Source organism: Mesoplodon mirus (assembly GCF_964341445.2).
Source record: "Mesoplodon mirus genome assembly, chromosome: 12".
Taxonomy (NCBI): Eukaryota; Metazoa; Chordata; class Mammalia; order Artiodactyla; family Ziphiidae; genus Mesoplodon; species Mesoplodon mirus.
Genome location: NC_138988.1, coordinates 42,968,744 through 42,978,814, shown reverse-complemented (window position 1 = coordinate 42,978,814; position 10,071 = coordinate 42,968,744).

The window sequence follows — 10,071 nt, the reverse complement described above, 5'->3', positions numbered from 1 at the left end:
CGTGCACCCCGCATAGCCCATTGCTGTAGCAGCATTCCTGGCTGACTGTGAAACAGAAGGGCGTATGAAAACAGGGAAGGAGAATATCCTTGGTCTCCATGTAGGAGCACATTTCCTCCTGAATCTGTCACGTGACAAAGGAGAGGGGAGCGTGGTCTTTCTGCATTTCGGGGGCCTCCTGCCTCTGAGAGTGGGGGTAGCAGGTGAAGGCACCGTGCTGATGCCGTCAAAGATGTACAGGTGCCATGTATCTACATAATATTGCCTGAGAAAGGAACCTGGAAGTGGAGGAGGAAGAAATGGCAGGTTCTCAGGTAAAATTTGTGACCCAGATCAGCGGCTGTGTCCCCTTTTCTTGCTGAAATCCCATGTATTTAGAACTTGCAAACATTTACTTCTCTACCGCTGGTGGTCCTGCCTAACAAATTTGCTTTCAATACTGTTGCCAACAAATTTTGGCTCCCTGTGCACTGATGCCAAATAGAAATATGCAGACGGAAATTTGGAGGATAAGAAATAGAGAGGCTTTTTATTTTCTTTGCCAGGCAAAGGGAAGACACAGCAGGCTAGCGCCTCAAGAACTGTGACCCCCTCCTTGGGGAATCAGAGAAGATTTTATACGTGGGGCTCACAGTCCAGGGCATGTGATAAGGATCAAAGTAGTGAATGTCTTGCATTCTTTTTCCTTTGCATTATTTCAAAATAGTCAAAGCTGGCATCAGGCAGCCGGGTAATTGGGGTCCAGCACTCTGGTAATTGGGTCCATTTGTCTCTGGTTTATGGGCCAGCAACCTTCTTTCTTAAATGCAAAAGCTACAGGGGGGGATTTGTTACAAGGGGGCATAGGAAATGTAAGTGCAGGGATGGAATAAGGTTAGGGAGTGAGAGGCCCAGGATGTAACTCACACAGGGTTAGGGGTGATAGTTGCAGAATGTAATTTACATAGTGTCAGGGAGTGAGGTCAGCTTTGTGAAGAACAAATCTAGTTACAGACACTACAGATAAGTAGCAGTTAAAATAAAACTAGGAGTGATTAACTGTTTCAGGCCAGGTTATGTTTCGTCTCTAGCCTGTGTGTTCACTGTTCCCTTTGTTTTCCTTGCTCTCAGGAGAAGGAAAACTTCATTTCTATTTTTACTGCAACAGTACTTTTCTTTTTTTCCTAATGATAGCCAAGGTTAGATCTTCAGGATATTCCTTTCTTACATCCCATTTCCTTCTCTCCATCCAGGCTCCCTTTACAGCATAAAGAATTCCTACCATAAATTACTGATGTGCAAATGTTGAAAATGATCCCTTTCTGTCCTATCAACTCAGGGATGTGTTGATACACAAGATTCCCACTGAATATGAGGTTGGGTTCTGGGATATATGTGAAGGAGAATATGTAATATTTAGGTCCTGTGTGGATGCAGCATCAGTCTATGTAGACAAGGATAATGAAAACGCACCAATAAAGCTGATTTGCTATATGGCCCAGAGTAACCCAAAGTTCTGATAAAGAAACAGAGCTACCAGTTGCCTCAAGGAAAGACTTACTATTTAAAATACACAAGAGTACAGGATGTGAGAGTTATATGTGACTTTAAACTTGCTTAACACTTTTCTCATGATTAGATTTTTTCTTTTTTTCAAAACGGTATCAGCAGTGATGAGTCCTGTGTGGATAGGGCAGCTGATATCAATTTGTCCCATTACAGCTGATGTTAATTTTGTTCACTTGATTCAGGGGCTGTGAGCCAGATTCCTTGGCAGAGAAGTTAATAATTCTTCAATTACCATTAATAGGGTCTCGGAGGGATTTATTGAGAGCTGTGCATAAACCATCACATTTCATGTGAATACTCCCCCTCTCTACTTCATTTCCCTTTACTTGTAGATTGCTTTGGAAAATGAAGACTCTCACCTTTGTTCAGACTTTTGTTAGTAAATATTCTGTAAATTTCCTTTTTTATTACACTGCCATTTCTTCTTTATTACTTTTGTATCTTCAGGAAAAGTAAATAAGGGTCCTATAGTATGTGTTCAAGTATCTTAAAATGCTGTAATATAATCAGCACAAATGAGAAATGAAATCATTTCATATTTCAAGGAAATAGGGGTTTGTTGATGCAAAGAAAATCTTCCTGAGGTTTCATCTTGGCCTTCTCATTTCTTGAGTTGATCTACATCTTTTGCTGTAGATCAGTGATCCTTCTAGATATTTAAAATGAAATAAGATATTGTTGCCCACATCTTAAAATCGGCTATCCATTCCTTATTTTTGATTGAGTACTACTTGGGAGTTAAGGATCTGCAAATTCGAAATGCTTCCTAAGTATTTTAAAGGGGCTGTCAGGAAATACTATTTGGTGAAGTAATTTTCTATAATTTATAGTGTTCTCTCTTCTCTACTGAACACAGTACTGGATTGGAAATTGTAGAACCCCCAGGATGAGTAATATGTTCCTTTGTTTAATAAATAGGTGTTGCTGTCTCTAAGCTGAACCTGGTCACCTTTTTTGAGCAAAGAGCCCTGGGATGTGAAGAAAAGGAGACAACAGTCATACACCCAGGTAGGTGGGAATGAATAAAGCAGATAACACAGGAGTGATGTACAAAGGTGAGGCTTAAAAATGTTGTTTGGGAGGCTCTGCTTCAATGGAAATTATTTTGAGAAGCCCAGGTGTATGTCTCTTGCTGTCACAGAGGTACTTATCCTGCTCCACTCGAATCCTGCTCCTAAATCCTCTAAGGGTCTTCCTTTTGCTCCAGTGACCTTCCATAGCAATCAGAGTGAGAGCCAAAGGCTTCCCCATGGCCTCTGAGGGTCTGCATGTTCTGGCTGTTATTCCATTGCTTTTGGGGACCTGGGGAAAATCTGTGCACATACAAAGTTCTTTTATGGAGTTTATGTGAGTTTCTCCTCCCTTGTCTTTGGAGGTACTTGTCTCCTAGAGACACGTACACATTCCAGTACAACCCTGGGAACGTGAGATAGACTGAGTGACCCCCATTCAAGTCTATGTAGACTAGGCTTTCCCATGGACCAGATCCTGTACTAGGTCATCAGAAATGAACCTGGAGGGGCTTCCCTCGTGGCTCAGTGATTAAGAATCCTCCTGCCAATGCAGGGGACATGGGTTTGATCCCTGGTCCAGGAAGATCCCACATGCCACGGAGCAACTAAGCCTGAGCGCTGCAACTACTGAGTCCGCATTCTAGAGCCCACAAGCCACAGCTACTGAGCCCACGAGCCACAACTACTGAAGCCTGTGTGCCTAGAGCCCGTGCTCCGCAACAAGAGAAGCCATGACAATGAGAAGCCCCCACACCACAATGAAGAGTAGCCCCTGCTCACCACAACTAGAGAAAGCTCATGCGCAGCAATGAAGACCCAACGCAGCCAAAAATAAATAAATAAAATAAATAAAGTTTTAAAAATTAAAAAAAAAGAAATGAAGCTGGGAGCCTCACAGTGTTTACCCGGCCTCATGATAGAATAACCTGGGCCACTTCATTAAGATGTAATTGAGGCTGGGCCCTGCCAAAGACTAATTGACAGAAGCTATGGGGGTGGGACACAGGGAATGGTAGTTCTAAAATATACATAAATTATTCCAATGGGGGGTCAAGGCTGAAAATGACTTTGGGGAACATTGCTCACCAGAATTTCATGTCTATACAAATCGCTTATGCGTCCCGTTAAAAACAGATACTGGGGCCGCACACTCAAACGTTATGAGTCTCCAAGTTGGGATGAAGGTCATTAATTTGCACTTTGAGCAACCACTGAAGTCGCTTACCCCAGACCTCATTTCCAGCAGCATTAATCTAGAGAAATCAAGAACAGCACCTGAGTGCCTATCCGAACACAAATACTGGTTGTTCCCAGTGAAGGCCACTAAAAACTTCTGAAAAGGTGACATTCTCTGCTCACCACTTTCACCTTGATCAGGGACTAGAGAAAGCAGTGGGGTCTGAGGAAGACTGTTATGGGGAAACATTTATTCATTCATGAAAGGAATGTTTCATGAGGATCTACTGTATGCTCACAGGTATGTGAGGATGCGCTGTGTTCAAGACACTGTGCTGACATCCTCACATTATGAGAGTTCATTGGCGTAATCTGCTGGGAACTGGGTAGTCTATGTTCATCTTTCCCAGGAGGATTTAGTTGTTGGGCTTGCCTTCCTGGGAGTAGGGATTATCTTTGTCTCTTCTCTTTCATTATCACGGAAGATAGTCCTTTGCTCTCCTTTATCTGAGTCTAAGCATCAAAAATTGTGAACGCCAGATCCATTCACAAAGGTGGCAGAGTTTTCAGAAACTGGTGTCTCAGCTGCTCTGAAAAGAATGACCAAGGAATGGGGGCGGAGCCATGGCAGGACTTTTTTGTTTGTTTGTTTTTTTGTTTAAGTGGTCCTTTTAAAAGGAATCTGAATTGACCTTTCCTATTAGGCTCTGCAAGTCTGATTTTGGAAGAGGGACTGTATTCTGGGTGGAAATTCTGGGGCAGCAGAGCTGTGCCTGCAATGTAAAGCAGGAAGTATGAAACAGGAATCTGTGGCATCCGATGGGCTGCTCTAGAGGTGGGACTGACCAGTGCCTTATGCGTTTATTATTACTCAGGGTGATTCTGGGTGGCCAGTCCCTGATTCCAGTCTGCTCTTGGGTCATATGCATTGTTAGAGGTACTAGATTCAAGTCTTTATGCGTTTCACCTGCATTCCCTGTGTGTGCCTGTGTGAAGGTTTGGGCTAAAGGAGAGGCCAAAAAAGGGAAGGTTGTCAAAACCCAAGCTGTGACAAAGTGAGAGAGTGGCATGGACATATATACACTACCAAATGTAAGATACATAGCTAGTGGGAAGCAGCCGCATAGCACAAGGAGATCAGCTCGGTGGTTTGTGACCACCTAGAGGGGTGGGATAGGGAGGGTGGGAGGGAGGGAGACACAAGAGGGAAGAGATATGGGAACATATGTATATGTATAACTGATTCACTTTGTTATAAAGCAGAAACTAACACACCATTGTAAAGCAAGTATACTCCAATAAAGATGTTTAAAAAAAAACCCAAGGGGTAACAGTACGGGTCAGAGGGAGAACTGGCCTGTGCTACAGTATTTGTGGTACCAGCTTGCCTGAACTGAGAACTCAGGTGTGTGAGCTCCATTAAAATGGAATTCAAGGCTGGTGATCTTGAGCCCAGGGCTGGTGAAGGGAGGAGCCTGTGACTGGAAGTTTTGGCCCTGGGAGGGGCTGGTGTGTGCCAGAAGTCCTCTGTGCACTGCTCAGCACATTGGGGGAGACTCTGCTGGTGCAGGCAGTCTGGTGTTACTATCAAGGGTGAAGTCTGGTCAAGTGAGGGCACAGCTGTGCTGGTGTGTTGTTGGCGTGAGTGAGTGGGGGCAGGGAGAAGCGGGGAGAGACTTCACCCTGAGTCCTCAGGCCACGCTGCACCTGAGCGAGGTGTTTAGGGACTAGACGAGGGGCTAGTGCTCAAAATGAAATGTGGCACCGTGTGTTAAAATGTTAATTTATGAGCATTCCAGCTTTCAAGAGTTCATCTGAGCCGACCTCTATTCAGTTCCAGCAGCCTCAAATCAAAGGTGGTTAAGAGCACTTTATCTGCAGGAACTCGTAGAGAGGTTTTTCTAAAGAAGACACCACATCAAAGCAAGGATAATTGATTGTATCTTAACCAGTCACCTTGGTTTGGGAAAGCCTTGCTGGTTGTGTGACTGGTTGTTCTTAATTTATTTTCTCAAATTAACGAGACTTGACTCTGAATTAAGTTTTGTTTGCTTAAATAGGCTACCAAAATATGAGAGTCACCTCAGCCTAATGGCCTCCTTGTTTAATTACTTTAACACTGGAAACACAGTAGGTGGGATATTATACTTTTCATCCATTTGCAAGGTAATTTAGCAATTGTCCACCTAACGTAGAAATGCACAGTCATGTTGGTGCAACAATTTCATGTCCCAGAACCACCCAGATAAGCCACATGCGTAGAAATCAGAGATCCACATTCTGTGATAGCAGAACAAAAACAGATGTATCTGTGTAAATGCATAACTAGGGAGGGTTTCAGTAAAGTCTTTCTATTCATAATTACCATGGAATATGATATCGTGTGTTTGGGGATGCAGGAGGTACATTTCTACTGGTGTGAAAATATTACCTTCATATATCATTGGTTACGGAAAGCAATATTATTGACAGAATTTGATTTGACATTATATATATCAATATTGAACCATGTACATAATATTTTAGTGTTTGTGTATGTGTGGATATATATTATACAAATTCAAATATAGTTTGTTACACATGGAAATTGCATAGCAAGGAGGATATACTTGGAACTGATGATGTTACATCTGGAGATAAAATTTTATTGCTTCTGGGGAATTCCCTGGCTGTCCAGTGGTTAAGACTTGGGCTTTCACTGCCTTGGGCCCGGGTTTGATCCCTGGTCAGGGGACTAAGATCCCACATGCCGTGATGTATAGCCAAAGAAAAAAATTTATTGCTTCTGGAGGGTGGTTAGTTAATGGGCATTTTTACTTGATTTTATTGTTTAAATATATTATAATTTCATATTTTATAATGTTTATTATTTTATAAGTAAATTTGTCCCTATGCACAGTAGTTTTCTATCACTGCTATAATGTATGACCACACATTTAGCAATTTAAAAAATATTTTACAGTTCATAAGTTAGAAATCCAGTGGTCTGGGCTGGGCTTTCTGTTTACGGTCTTACAAGGTCAAAAATTAGGGTCTCGTGAGGCATAGGTTCTTATCTGAAGCTTCCAGGGGAGAATCCACATCCAGGGCCATTCAGGTGCTAGGCAGAATCCATTTCATTCTGGTGGCTTCCGTGTGAGCCCTCCATGGTCACACCTTGCATCCGGTGTCCCTAAAGGAGAGGAGAAACACTGTGTCATTGTTCACTCATTTTTTCTCTAATCGTTTACTGTGTATTCAGTAGAAGGGATTATCACAAGTATTTTATGTAAGTAAGGTTATTACCTCAAGGTCTCAAACTAGAAACTATTCACGATTAGGTTATGATTTGAATGAAAATCATGGAATTAGTGAATAGGAGAAAAAATTAGTAACCCTTAATCCACCTGCTGCAACTACCATCACCCTCCTCCACCCCTCAACTCCACCATCCTCTATTCCTCGTTGTGACCTCAGTCTCTCTGCCTCTGTGACCTTTAGATATCTCTAGAATGAATTCTTCCCCTTCTAGGCTTCTTTATTACTCTCCCATGTCCATCCTGTGCATTTTAGACCTCCATCCCCATGAAACCTCTATTCCCTGGATTCCAGAGCTCTCAACCCAACCTCCTCCCCTTCTACTGCTCCCAAGCCTTTTATCCTCCGTACCCTCCTTCTCTCTTGCCCTTTATCCTCCTCTCCTTCCAGTTACTTCAGCCCATGTCTCGTGTCCTGTATGTCTAATGCCCCCAAGTGTTCCAGTCGTCAGTTACCAAGTGTCCTTAGTTTCTTCATGACCCTGCACCCATTTCCCCCAACCCTGTAATTCCTGACTCTGCAAGTTCCTCTGCCAATTTTTGGAATAGTTGGAAAAGAATAGGTGTTAACTCTTCTCTAAATGTTGGGTAGAATTCACTTGTGAAGCCATCTGCTCCTGGACTTACGTTTATTGGAAGTTTTTAAAAATAACTGATTCAATTTCATTACTGGTAATTCATCAAATTGATTATATTTTCTATTTCTTCCTCATTCAGTTTTGGGAGATTGTACATTTCTAGGAATTTTTCCATTTCTTCTAGGTTGTCCATTATATCAGCATATAATCGTTCGTGGTAGTCTCATGCTTGTTGGTGTTTCTGTGGTGTCAGTGGTACCTTCCCCTTTTTCATATCTGATTTTACTGATTTGGACCCTCTTCTTTTTTTCCTTCTTGATGAGTCTGGCTAAATTTTGTTTATCTTTTCAAAGAACCAGCTCTTACTTTCATTGATCTTTTCTATTGATTTTTCATCTCTATTTTATTTATTTTTGCTCTAATCTTTATGATTTTTTAAAATTTTACTAACTGAGCTTTCTTCTTTTTCTTACTCCTTTGGGTGTAAGGTTAGATTGTACATTTGAGATTTTTCTTGTTTCCTGTAAACAAGCTTGTATCACTGTAAACTTCCCTTTTAGAACTGCTTTTGCTGTGTTTTGTAGATTTGGGTTGTTGTGTTTTCATTTTCTTTTGTCTCTAGGTATTTTTTATTTCCTCTTTGATTTCTTCAGTGATCCATTGGTTGTTTAGTAGCATATTGTTTAGCCTCCATGTGTTTGTGTTTTTGCAGTTATTTTCTTAAAGTCGATTTGTAGTCTCATAGCATTGTGTTTGGAAAATATACTTGATATTATTTCAATGTCCTTAAATTTACTGAGGGTTGTTTTGAGGCGTAGCATGTGGTCTATCCTGGAGAAAGTTCCATGTGCACTTGAAAATGAAGTGTATTCTGATGCTTTTGGATGGATGTGTCATATACACATCCATCCATCTGTTCTAATGTGTCCTTTAATGTCAGTGTTTCCTTACTGATTTTCTGTCTGGATGACCTGTCCATTGTTATAAGTGGGGTTTTAAAGTTCCCTACTTTTATTGTGTTACTGTCAATTTTTCTGTTTATGTCAGGTAATATTTGCTTTATGTATGTAGGTGCTCCTGTGTTGGGTGCATAAATTCTTTAAATTGTTGTATATTCTTGGATTGATCCCTTCATCATTATGTAGTGTCCTTCTTTGTCTCTTTTATTTTATTTATTTTTTATTTTTTGGTCGCACTGCATGGCATGTGGGATCTTAGTTCCCCGACCATGGATTGAACCGTCGTCCCCTGCAATGGAAGCATGGAGTCTTAACCACTGGACCACCAGGTAAGTCCCCTTCTTTGTCTCCTAACAGTCCTTATTTTAAAGTCTCATTTGTCTGGGAGTTCCCTGGTGGTCCAGTGGTTAGGACTCAGCACTTTCATTGTGGTGACCCAGGTTCAATCCCTGGTTGGGGAACTAAGACCTTACAACCCATGTGGCCAAAAAAAAAAGGCTATTTAAAAAATCACTTAAAATTTAAATACACTGGTATGTGGAGCATGAAACACTTATTGGGATATACTATTATAAAAGATTCAAAACGCTAAACATAGAACTACCCTATGACCCAGTGATTCCACTCCTGGATTTACATCCAAGAAAAACCCAAAACACTATTTCAAAAGATACATGCACCCCGATGTTCATAGCAGCACTATTTACAATTGCCAAGATACAGAAGCAACCGAAGTGTCCTTCAACAGATGAATGGATAAAGAAGATGTGGTATATGTATACAACGCAATACTACTCAACCATGAAAAAATGAAATTTTGCCATTTGCAGCAACATGGATGGACTTGGAGGGCATTATGCTAAGTGAAATAAGTCAGACAGCAAAAGGCAAATACTGTATGATATCACTTATATGTGGAATCTAAAAATACAACAAATGAGTGACTACAACAAAAAAGAAAACAAATGCACAGATACAGAGAACAAACAAGTGGTGACCAGTGGGGAGGTGGGAGGGGCACTATAGGGGTGAGGGAGTGGGAGGTACAAACTATTGGGTATAAGATAGGCTCAGAGATGTATTGTACAACATGGGGAAAATAGCCAATATTTTATAATAACTGTAAATGGAAAGTAAACTTTAAAAACTGTATAGAAGGGCTTCCCTGGTGGTGCAGTGGTTGGGAATCTGCCTGCCAATGCAGGGGAAATGGGTTCGAGCCCTGGTCTGGGAAGATCCCACATGCCGTGGAGCAACTAAGCCCGTGAGCCACAACTACTGAGCCTGCGCATCTGGAGCCTGTGCTCCGCAATGAGAGGCCATGACAGTGAGAGGCCCGTGCACTGCGATGAAGAGTGGCCCCTGCTCGCCACAACTGGAGAAAGCCCTTGCACAGAAACGAAGACCCAACACAGCCAAAAACAAATAAATTTATTTTTTTAAAAACTATAAAAGATATTTTAAGTTTTTAGGGGCTTCCCTGGTGGTGCAGTGGTTGAGA